Source organism: Mus caroli, unplaced genomic scaffold (genome assembly GCF_978045245.1).
Source record: "Mus caroli unplaced genomic scaffold, Mus_caroli_1 scaffold_1, whole genome shotgun sequence".
NCBI classification, from domain to species: Eukaryota; Metazoa; Chordata; class Mammalia; order Rodentia; family Muridae; genus Mus; species Mus caroli.
Window position 1 is genome coordinate 84,617,377 of NW_028227256.1, and position 12,206 is coordinate 84,629,582.

At 43.1% G+C, this 12,206-nt stretch overlaps 1 pseudogene; it reads left to right on the plus strand.

The window, feature by feature from the left end:
• Positions 1-252: 252 nt before the first annotated feature.
• On the plus strand, positions 253-11,361 carry LOC115030285 (UDP-glucuronosyltransferase 1A7 pseudogene; annotated as a pseudogene).
• The last annotated feature ends 845 nt before the right edge of the window (positions 11,362-12,206 follow it).

The window sequence follows — 12,206 nt, forward strand, 5'->3', positions numbered from 1 at the left end:
TCAGATAGGTTCCTCATCAACTCTTATGTTGACATTTATTGTTTAACTTACTTTTAAATTGTGAAGTCTCTTGGTATATTCTAAATATTACCTTTTTCCATTTTCTTAGGGTTTTTTTTTAACTTTTAGAAGTGAATATTTTCTAAGAGAAAATGTTTCAGTGAGAGAGGGAGGGAGGGAGGGAGGGAGGGAGAGAGAGAAAGAGAGAGAGAGAGAGAGAGAGAGAGAGAGAGAGAGAGAGAGAGAGAGAGAGAGAGAGAGAGAGAGAGAGAGAGGACAGGAATAGAGACTGTGGTACAGTGCACACAGAGGCCAGAAGAGGGTGATGCATGCCCTGGAGTTGGAGATAACTGATAAAAAAAACTCTGCAAGAACAGCAAGTGCTGAGCCCATCTGTTTGATCCCAACTTAACTAATTTTACTTTTGTCTTTTAACCTTTTGTGTCTTAGGAATATTAAAAGGAGTAAAGAGTTGTTCCCTGTTCCTGTCAGCACACTCCCCAGGGAGCCAGTCCCCCTAGTTTTCTTGTGATTCATCCTAACAGTGTTACTGGCTCTGTTCTGTCAATGTGGGATTTTCTTCTGAGTGTTTTGGTCTTCTTTCCTAGGTTCTTCTCCTTTAAGGCTTATTTTTTCAACCTATCACTATGATATTTTATGACTGTGCATGTGTTGGTGGGGAGTTATGTGCATGCATGTGTGGGTTCCATCAGAGGCCAGAAGAGGGTGTATAATCCCTGGAGCTGAAGTAACTGGCAATATTGAACCACCTGACATAGTTGCTGGGTCCCCAAGTCTAATCATCTGGAAGAATAGCAAATGCTCTTAACTGTTGTGCTGTCTGACATAGTTCCTGGGTCCCCAACTCTGGTCATCTGGAAGAATAGCAAGTGCTCTTAACTGTTGTGCTGTCTCTAGCCAACATATTTTAGTTTTTGATGTAATTTTAAATGAGATTGTTTTAGCTTAAGTTTGAATTTTATATTACTAGAAATATACTTTACTTTTCATATAGATGATGTGTTTTTTAGTCTTACTGTATTTATTTATGTTTGAAATTTGTTGTGGATGTCTTAGGATTTTTCTAAATGGAGATTTTATCAGCTACAAGAAAGGAGTTGTATTTCTTTCCAGCCTGGGAAGCTTGCTTATCTAATCTATCTATCTATCTATCTATCTATCTATCTATCTATCTATCTATCTATCTATCTATCTATTTATCTGTCTGTCTGTCTGTCTGTCTGTCTGTCTGTCTGTCTGTCTGTTTGTCTGTCAGTCTGTCTGACAGTCTATCTATCTATCTATCTATCTATCTATCTATCTATCTATCTATCTATCTATCTATCTATCTCTCTTTCTACCCAGAGTAGATGTACTTCCACATGCTCATGGTACCAACAATGGTGGTATCTTGTGACTGTGGCATGCACATGTTCCTTGCATTTGCTCAGATTCACTGTCACCCCTCAGTTTCCTGTGTTGTGATAGAATCCCTTCCACCACAGGTCCCCTTCCCAAGCAAGTTGTGTCTGCTTTGTCTTAATACCTCTTTTTGGTTTTCCACAGGCTATCCTTTCTCCATCTTCCAGGGTAAATGCCTAAAATTGGGATTCCTGAACCCCAAGTTTCCATAATAAATTACCAGGCTATTTTCCAAAGCAGTTAGACTATTTTATACCTGAGAGTGGTTTATATGATATTCAATTACTCATTTCTTATTAATGTGTGTTATTAGCAGATTTTCTGTTTAGTCATTGGAATTTTTCTGTTGAAGCTCATCCCAGTTACGGTTTGCCACTTTTTCATGACTGGCGATGCTTTCTACAGCTCTTTCCAAGTTACTGAGCACATCTTTAGATAGGTTCATCATCAACTCTTATGTTGACATTTATTGTTTAACTTACTTTTAAAATGTGAAGTCTCTTGGTATATTCCAAATATTACCTTTTTCCATTTTCTTATTTTGTTTAACTTTTGGAAATGAATATTTTCCAAGAGAAAATGTTTCAGGGAGAGAGGGAGAGACAGACAGAGAGAGAGAGAGAGAGAGAGAGAGAGAGAGAGAGAGAGAAGAGAGGAATAGAGACTGTGGTGCAGTGCTCACAGAGGCCAGAAGAGGGTGATGCATGCCCTGGAGTTGGAGACACCTGATGAGGGTACTGAGAACACAACTCAATTCCTCTGCAAGAACAGCAAGTGCTGAGCTATCTGTTTAATCCCAACTTAACTAATTTTACTTTTGTCTTTTAACCTTTTGTGTCTTAGGAATATTAAAAGGAGTAAAGAGTTGTTCCCTGTTCTTTTACCTGGTTAATATATGACTAAAGCACCACTCTGGTAATGTAGTGGAAATGGAGCCCTCTTGCTGTTCCCAGGGCATCCTCCTCCCACTGCAGTTCTGGATGATCCTCAGATCTGGGAGCCTTCTCTCTGCTACCGTTGCGCGCCCCCTGGTGGATGTCTTTGTTTCCTGCATTCACATGGCTGGAGATCAGGCACTGTTTTTAATTCACTCTCCCTGTACACAACCATGGGTTCAGGCTGACCACTCCAGCTGCTCCTCCACCCCTTTTAAGACCACACCGGGGCTGTGCCACCCCACCTCTTGTAATTCCCTCCATGCTGAGGAAGAAGCTGCAGCAGGTGGAACCTTTGGGGGTCACAGTCCTCTTGCAGGCCTTAGGGACACAAGTTGCAGCTCTTGGCCCTCTGAACATGTTTTCCGGAATGTTTCCAGCAACCAGCACACTCACTTTCTTTCCTCTGGCTCCTCACAGAGTTTTACTCTTCTCCAATCCTGAGATCCTGTACTTTGCAGTCCTTAATACCCTCCTCCCTGTTCTTTTTCTTTCCTCTGGATGCCCCCAAACTATGTAGCTTCTTTGTTTATAGCAGATATAGAATTCTGAAAAGTTCCCTCGTAGAATCACAACAGTGGTTCTCAAGTTTGTGTTTCTTCTAGCTAATCCCATCTGTGATGGCAGCAAGCACCTGCCAATATTGTACCCAGTCACTATAGTTGTGCAGTGTATGAACTGTAGTAGAGAGCCAATGGTGGCTCGAGGTTTTTTTTTCTTTTGTATTGTCCTAGCCAACACGTATATTTCATAATGCACTGGGTCCCTCTTAAGAATGGGAAGAGAGACTTAAATTTTACTAAACAGACATTTCACTGCTGTGACAAGTTTCTAAGAGACATAGGTTAAAGCAGGGAAGTTTTAGTTTGACTCATGATTTAAGAAGCACCAGCTCATTGTAGGCAGGTTCCATGTTCTTTAGGCCTTTGGCAAAGCAGAAACATTATGGCAGAGAGGATATCAGGAAGTGGCTATTCCTTAAAGGACAGGCAAGTATAAATGTACCTGAGGAGAGTCAGCCCCTTCACCATCCACTGACTCAATAGGGCCACCAGGTGGGGCCGAAGCTCTCAAGAGTGAGCCTTTTAAATGGCACACTTCAAATCAAAGCTCTGGGATCACACCCAGTGATTGCACTGGGGACCAAGGCATCAGATACTGTTCAGAGCTCAACTGCAACGATTGCCATAGCCTTTCTCAGGGATTGGAAAACAGATATGAACAGTGCCCTTAGTGGGAGCAGTGGATCATGGGAGTAGTTCTTGGATGGAAGTGAGAAGGTTAGAGTCCTTGAAGACGAGTATGTAAAACAGGAGAGTGGTGAAGGACTTGGGTGGATCTATTCCGTATTGATTAACGTCTGGAGAATTACATGCTGTCCTGTGTCAATCCACTTTGTCAGGTGGCCTGATGGTAAGATGAAGAAACTAGTGTAGTGGTAATTTTGGCATTTTAATTTCTTTAAAAACAGAAATATGAGAATATGTTTTTGTTTTTAATCCCAGGTACAGAGATATGGGGATACTTTAGACTGTCCACAGCAGCTGACTGTGATTTGCCTAGTGCTCTAGCAGAGGCATGGTTTTGCCAGCTGCAGACAGTTGCTGTGATTGTGTGACCTTTGGAATTCTGGGAACTTTTCAAAGGCCATATGAATAGTAGGATCCTGATAGTTGGAGGTATTGTTGCTTGTTTTATAGGGGGTGGGGCAGGATGTCCTGGGTGTGGTCTGTGAGTAGTCAAACCTAAAGAAATAAATTAGATTCAGGGTCCTCTATATTTCTCTCTCCTCTATATTTCTCTTTCTTTCCCATCTAGTGTTAGGGAGTGAAACCAGGGGGATAGGAGTTGGGAAAAAGAAGATCCCACAAAGTAGAAAGAACCAGCTACTCTAATGTTGGAAGCACAGAACCTGGTCAGGAGAGTTAACTGCTCAGGGCTTCTGAAAAGATGGCTGCAGGATTCCTGGCCCACATGTGATATGAGGCAGGGATGCCCTGTCCTGGGCTGAAGGTAGAAAGGTGCTGATGTCCCCCCTGGAGAGCAGCCACTGTCTGTGCATGGGGGTGTGAGGGAGCCACCAGACTGTGATCTTGGCTTCAGGGGTCAATTCACACTCCATTCCTTACACCAAGGAAGAACACAAGTACCATTGCTTGGTGCCTTTCAAAAATCCTTTTCCTGAAATACCTGAGGACACTTTCAAAGGTGTGGCATATTTTAAAAAATTATCTGCCTTCCCTGTGAAGTCTTCTCTGGGTCTCCTGCACATGTCTCTGATTGGGAAATGAGTCCAAGTTCCTCATATATGTTTTTCACAGGTCCTATTTATCCCTGTGACTCAGTACTGGTGATGTGCACATCCCAGCAAGAGGTTACCGTATCAGGTCTCTGTTGGTGTGTTTACCAAGCTTCTGGTTCAGGCTGTGTCCATGCTTTAAGAACTTGATGATCATTTCTTACATCTCTAATCTTTCCAAATACCACCCACTGTCTGCTCCTGGTCTTTGGTGGGTTAAAGTACTGAAGTATCTGTAGCTGCAAGCTTCAAGTGTGCAGCATTTACCAGAAACACTCAGAGTCCAGGATGAATACAGAAGCCTGCAACCCCAGCATTCAGGAGAATGGAACTTTAGGCTGAGCCACATCCCAGGCAGTCCAAGGCTTGGGGCTTATGGGAAGGAAGCCAGCACTCATTAAGCCTACTTTAATTGCTTAACCTGGTCCTGCATAAGAGTGCTTTGGGTTTTGGTGACTCTCATCCATGACTGTAAGCAGAACTGTCAGTAGACCCTGCTTTACAATCAAGTCATCTCATTTGGGTGTGAAATATCTTCCTTTACTCCCACACTGAACAACAACCAGCAGCTTCAAAAACTGTTCCCTGATGATTACAGAGAAGCCCAAGTAAATGAACCCCAGCAAAGACTCAACCCCTTCTTGTCTGGGACAAGCTGACTCAGCAATGTTTCTTATGTGATAGTATAGTGAGTGCTCCGTGTGGATGGCTAGGGAGACTTTAGAGAGTTACCCAATACGGTGATGACCCGTCCAGCAGGTCCAGTTATTCGAGGGTCTCGAGGGGACCTTCTCCTAAGAACCAAATGGGGGAGGGAGAGACGAAAACCTTGTGCAATGAACGACACATGGTAGCAGTCTGAGTAGCATCAAGGTCTCACTGTATCAGCAAGGCTCAAGGCTTAAATGCACAAGCAAAAGGGGAAGTACTTCTCAGCAGGAGGAATGGGGCAGTGGAAAAAGAGGAAGAACTTCTCAGCAGGAGGGATGGGGCAGTGGAATTTTTTTTCTTTTGGCTACTACATGGGGAAGCAGGAACTTGGTGGTATCAGGGTACATCTTGTGGTCAGGACATCTGGCGCTGACTTAGGGCTGGAACAATCTGAGGTTGTTCTCGGAGCAGTGTGTTGGTGGCCTGCTTTTGACCCCCTTTTCTTCTCAGGGGAAGAGGCCCAATTCAGAGTTCAGGACGCCACTTGACTTAATAGCTCCCAACAGGGTGACAGTCAGAAATGTTGCATCATAAATCCAAACACCAGATAGTGCTCAGAGCTCAGGCCAGCTTGTTAGAATGTGACCAGCATAGAATGAGGCCATGGAATGAACTGGGTGTGCACAGCCTTGGTTTTTTAAATGGAGAAGAGCCAGATATCAACTATGATGTCTTCTAAAGAGAGAGTTCTGTCAGTTTTCTAGGAGAGAAACAAGATCAGGAATATGTTGGCTGAAATCAGGATTGATCAGGCACCAAGAGTAGATTCATCTTTTAATGATTAATGTCTGGAGGCTGGGGCCACCCAATGGCATGGCAAGGTTGGATTAGAGATTAGAGGAGTAAGAGTCAAAGGCTAGGGTCATAACCCTGTGAGGACACCTGGTTCTTCTGCACATCCACTGAGATGACAAAGGAACTTTCTTAATGAATTTGAGGACACACCTACTCTGGAGGGAGTGTGTCTAGCTTGCACAAGCTCCCCCCAGTTTAGAAGAAGAAGAAGAGAGTGGCAGCCTCTGGATTGCCTCAGGCTCTTCTCCCTCTCCTGCATTTTCTTATTTAGGGATTGGTTAGCCAGGGAACAGGCTATGAGAGGCAGGGCCCAGGCTATGAGAGGTGTTGTTCTGGGTTGCATAATGGAGCAGACTGAGCAAGCCATGAGGATCAAACCTATCAACAGCATTCATCGTTGGCTTCTGCTTCAGTTCCTGCCTTCAGGTTCCTGCCTGGATTTCCTGCCCTGCCATCCTTTACAGAGGCACTGTCCCCTGAGAGTGGAAAGCTGAAAGAAACCCTTTCCTTGCCAAGCTGCTTTTCCTATGGTCTTTTATCACAGCAACAGAAGCCCTAACTAAGACAGCCTTTTAGACTTTGGAATGAGCCGCTGCCCTAAGCTTTTTAAGTTAGGATTCACTTGAATTCATGTCTAACACTCTGTTGCTTCCTCTGGAAATGACGTATAACAACAGACCTGTGTGTTTTAATTCCATTCTGCCTTATTCAGTGTTTCAAGACTTTACTTGTTTATCTTTAAAATAATGATAGCATACAATATAAAGATGCACTCTGTATCTTTGCGTGTGTAAAATGTTTACAGTACTCTATCAAGCAAAATAATCTATTCATTAAGCAGTATAGTTTTCATAACTGTCACCCCAATTACAATATTTCTTAATATTTAAAATAATCAAAATAATAAAAAACTTTCCTCATACTCATGACCAGTTAAAATAATTTGTGGAGCTGGAGATATGATTCAGTGGTTGAGACTATCTCTCACTTTTCAAAAGACCCAGGGTTAAATCCCAGGAACCCCATCACAGCTCCAAAGTAACTCCAGGTTCACAGATTTCTTCTGATCCCCACAGGCACTGCATGCATGTGGGGCACATACATACATGGAGCAAAACACACTGACATAAATAATAAGCAATAATTTTCAAAGAACACACAAATTAATCTTTGATGTGCCTGTCTCAAAACTATCAAGTAGACTTTATTATTCAAAAATACTTGCAAATATGCCAGGCAGTGATGGTGCATGGCTTCAATCCCAGCACTCAGGAGGTAGAGGCATGCAGATCTGTGTACACTCAAGGACAGCCTAGTCTCCAGAGCGAGTTCTAGAACAGCCAGGGTTATACAGAGAAACCCCATCTCAAACTACCAAACCAAAATTAACAACAACAACAAAAACCTTGCAGATTAATTAAAATATCACATAGTGAAGTTAACCAGACCCAGTGTCTATGCAGCTCCAGGGGCTTCTGTCTACTTAGAGCAACTCTTCTGAAACCAGGCTGTGCTGAGAGTCAAAGGCTTTGTTCTGGGTGAGTATTTGTCTCACATTCTTGTGTATTTGGTGAATGAGAGATTTTCAACCAATTGATGGGAAAGGGAGACAGTGGTATTTCTGAAGATTAGCGACTCCAGTGTCAGGTCTTTCAAATTCAAGTGTTGTTCTCCTGTCCTGGCAAGATCAGGCAGGAGATGGGGGTGGTTACAAAATGCAAGCAGAACCCACAAGATCTACAAGATGTCATGCCCAGCATCAGGAGGAGTACACTAAAGAGAAGTAAAAATAGCTTCAGAGTTGATGTGGAGGCCAGGCAGTAATGGAGGCCTGGAGGGAAATTAAAATGCTACCGCCCCTCATAGAGCTGTCTAATAGTTTCTTAGCAGTGAGCACTAGAACTTCCTCCTGAGCTAGCAGCCTTAATCCTGGTTGAAGGACTTGAGATCAATTCCTAAGAAAACCCTGCATGTGGTGCTGATAGCAGCACTGTTCAAAGTAGCCACAAGGTGGAAGCAACCCTGCAGATGCTGCAGTGCCATGGGAGACAGAGCCATTGCTCTGTGGAGAAGGTCCCTGGGCTACTGAGGGGCATCACAGCAGAGCTCTCTCTGCTTCTTCACAGAGAATGTCTGCCTATGGCTTCCAGTGACTCAGAGGGGATTTTGTAAGGAGGTTGATGGTCACCTTCCTTTAAGTCCCTGGATTGGTCTGTGGAGATGGTTGTCAGTCTCGAGTCAGCAAGGCAGATGAAAGAGTGTTTGAAAATGGAACAAGAAAACCAATGTGTGCACAGAGACAGCATCCCTGCTCTCTGGCAGAGTTGATTCTCTGTCTCTTGGGAGGAGGACAGGTTCAGGACCCTTCCCTTGAGGCTTGAAAGCAGAGGCAATAAATCCCTTTGGAACACAGTGTGGTAACCTGCAGAAAGTATCCAGATTTTGCTTTGAGACCAATCCTAGAAATATAAGCTTCTTTGAAACTTGCTTCCTTTTGTATAATTGGACTCCTTAGGGTCTAGTGTATTTCCTCATAATAATTTCTAAGCTCACAGTGTTCGATTATGCTCACAAAAAGCTCTCAAAAACAAGTATATTTGTTTTCTTAATAATTCATGCTCATTTATTAACGTTCTCCCAAGTCAATCCGTGTCTGTGACTGTTTGAGGGTACACGCCCTCCTGAGTGGGTAGATATTTCTTTTGACTACACGTCTTCTGCTGTGTTAGGCGAGCACAGATCTCAGCAGCTGGATTGCCTTGGGCTGTGCTTCTCCCATGGTTCCTGCAGCCTTTCTAACCTCCCTTCCTCTCTGTCTGTTCCTGGCCTCTGGCTTTGCCCAGGCAGGCAGGCTGCTGGTGATACCGTTGGATGGGAGGTAGTGGTTCACTACCTGGAGGCAGATGGTTGTGGAGAAACTCATTCACAGAGGGCATGAGGTGGTGGTAGTCATCCCAGAGGTGAGTTGGCAGCTGGGGAAATCTCTGAATTGTACAATGAAAACATATTAAGTTTTTCACACTCTCAAGGATTTTTACCAGGAGTTCACTGAATCTCAATGGAAAATCCAGGAAGAGGGAACACTTTTACTGAAGAGTCCTGCCAAAGGTTTCTTTGAACTCTTATTTTCACGCTGTAGGAGTTTGTTTAATGACAAGAAGTTAGTGGAGTACTTGAAGCAGACTTCTTTTAATGCTGTGTTTTTGGATCATTTCAATGTCTTTGGTTTAATTGTAGTCAAGTCTTTCTCTCTCCCATCTGTGGTCTTCAGCAGGGGAATATTTTGTCAATATCTTGAAGATGGCACCCAGTGCCACAGTCCTCCCTCTTTTGTCCCCAGAGCTCTCTTGAAATACACAGACACCATGATTCAAGGAGAAAAATAAGTGACCTTTTAAATGGGGGAGTGTGCATTTTGTCATACTTTTTTCAAAAGTGCTGCAAATATTGCCTCTGATGTTCTCCAGACACCAGTGAGTATGACAGAACTCTTCAGCCCAGTGTCCATTTGGTTGTTAGGCAGAGACTTTGCTTTGGAGTTCCCCAAACCCATGATGCCCAGTGTGATCTATGTTGGTGGGATCAACTGCCACAAGGAAAGCCACTTTCCAAGGTACACCATCTTTCCTTTAGCACATAATGAGGTCAGCTTTGGATGATGAAGTTATTCCTTGCTGGACGGTGGTTTGGCATTTATGTTCTTCTTTTTGAGTCCTTTTGATGGATTTCTTTTAACCATTCACACTTAATTGTGCATTTGTGCAGCTGATAAATCTTGCTTATGTATGTGTGTGTAACTCTGACATTCTCGTTTATAATCACCAGCCTGCGTTGCTTTCGACAAAAGAGTGAGAGACACAGTAAAAATGATTGGTCACTTTGCCCATTCTTGTCCTCTCCCTCTTTCTGTGGCGCTGCTTCAGCCTCTGGCATCTGTTTCCTTAGCCAGCTGGGCCATTCGCATTTCATCCATGGGAAATTATACACTCACATGTTTAACCAAAGTTAGCAATGACCCTGTCTCATTTGGGGATAGTAACACTCAGACTTTCATGTATGTGCTGCATGCTTTTTAGGGTTTTTTGTTTGTTTCTTTGTTCCTTGTTGATTCTTTTCTGGCTGTTTTCTTTTAATCTACATGGTTTTTATTTGTGGGAGTGTAAATTGGTTAACTTGCCTTTTGGTCTGAATGACAGTTTTTTCTTAAAATTTTTAGATTTCAACATGTTTTACTTTCTCTGAATCTCAAATATCTGAATGGTTTCATCACTTATGCTGTGTGGGTGTTTAAATTCCTGTAATGGTGATTATATTTTTTGTACACTTTTTTTTTTCCAATTTCAAACAGAATAGAATTACATCATGATTCCCCTCCTATCTTCTCTCCAACCCTACCTGTGTTTTCCCACTCTCAATCTTATACCCTCTTCTCCTTTGGTAATTATTGTTACATATGTGTGTGTGTTTCACAAAAGTGCAGGTATAGGCTGCTGAGTCTGTTTTTGTTGTTTGTGTGTATTTGGTATCAGGGCTGAACACTTGGTATTGGACAGTCAATAAAGGACTCGTGCCTGGGAGAGGCCAACTCTCCCAGTAGCCTGTAGTTCTTTGCCTAGGGCTGAGACCCTGAGAAATTTTCCCCCTTCCACATTGGCATAGCCATTGTTAGTGCCATTGTTCTAGTTTCATTTATGCAGAGACCGGTTCACCACAGACTTCCTGGTGTTCTGACTGTTACCGCCTTTGTTAGCCCTCTTCCACAACGGGCAGGAACTGTGATGTGGATGTACCCATCCCAGAAGAGTTTTTCACTGTCTGTGGGAAGCCCGTGCATGGTGTCGGGAAGGGAAAACATCTGTGCTAATTATCTCCCCTGACCCAGTGCCTTGGAAGCAGAGGCAACCGTCCTTTGTGAGCAAAGGGTATGGTTGTCTGAAGAGGTTTGTTCCCACTTTGCTTTGAGACCAGTTCTAGAAATTCAAAGGTGTTTGTTTGTTTGTTTGTTAATTCACTTTCTGCTGTTTTTGGAATCCTTGTTGTCTCACACATTCCTTCACAACGGTTTGTAAATTGCCCTATGGAACATTGCCCATCTCCATCCAGACTAACAGTTTAAGCTTTTCTTATCATGTAAACATATAAGTAGATATCCCAATGAGAACTGCTCATTTCTTTTTTTTTTTAATTTATTTTTTTATTAGGTATTTTCCTCGTTTACATTTTCAATGCTATCCCAAAAGTCCCCCATACCCACCCCCCCCAATCCCCTACCCACCCACTCCCCCTTTTTGGCCCTGGGGTTCCCCTGTACTGGGGCATATAAAGTTTGCAAGTCCAGTGGGCCTCTCTTTGCAGTTTTGGCCGACTAGGCCATCTTTCGATACATAATACAGCTAGAGTCAAGAGCTCCGGGGTACTGGTTAGTTCAACATGTTGTTCCACCTATAGGGTTGCAGATTCATTTAGCTCCTTGGGTACTTTCTCTAGCTCCTCCATTGGGGGCCCTGTGATCCATTCAATAGCTGACTGTGAGCATCCATTTCTGTGTTTGCTAGGCCCCGGCATAGTCTCACAAGAGACAGCTATATCTGGGTCCTTTCAGCAAAATCTTGCTAGTGTATGCAATGGTGTCAGCGTTTGGAAGCTGATTATGGGATGGATCCCTGCATATGGCAATCACTAGATGGTCCATCCTTTCGTCACAGCTCCAAATTTTGTCTCTGTAACTCCTTCCATGGGTGTTTTGTTCCCATTTCTAAGAAGGGGCAAAGTGTCCACACTTTGGTCTTCGTTGTTCTTGAATTTCATGCGTTTAGCAAATTGTATCTTATATCTTGGGTATTCTAAGTTTCTGGGCTAATATCCACTTATCAGTGAGTACATATCATGTGAGTTCTTTTGTGATTGTGTTACCTCATTCAGGATAATGCCCTCCAGGTCCATCCATTTGCCTAGGAATTTCATAAAATCATTCTTTTTAATAGCTGAGTAGTACTCCATTGTGTAAATGTACCACATTTTCTGTATCCATTCCTCTGTTGAGG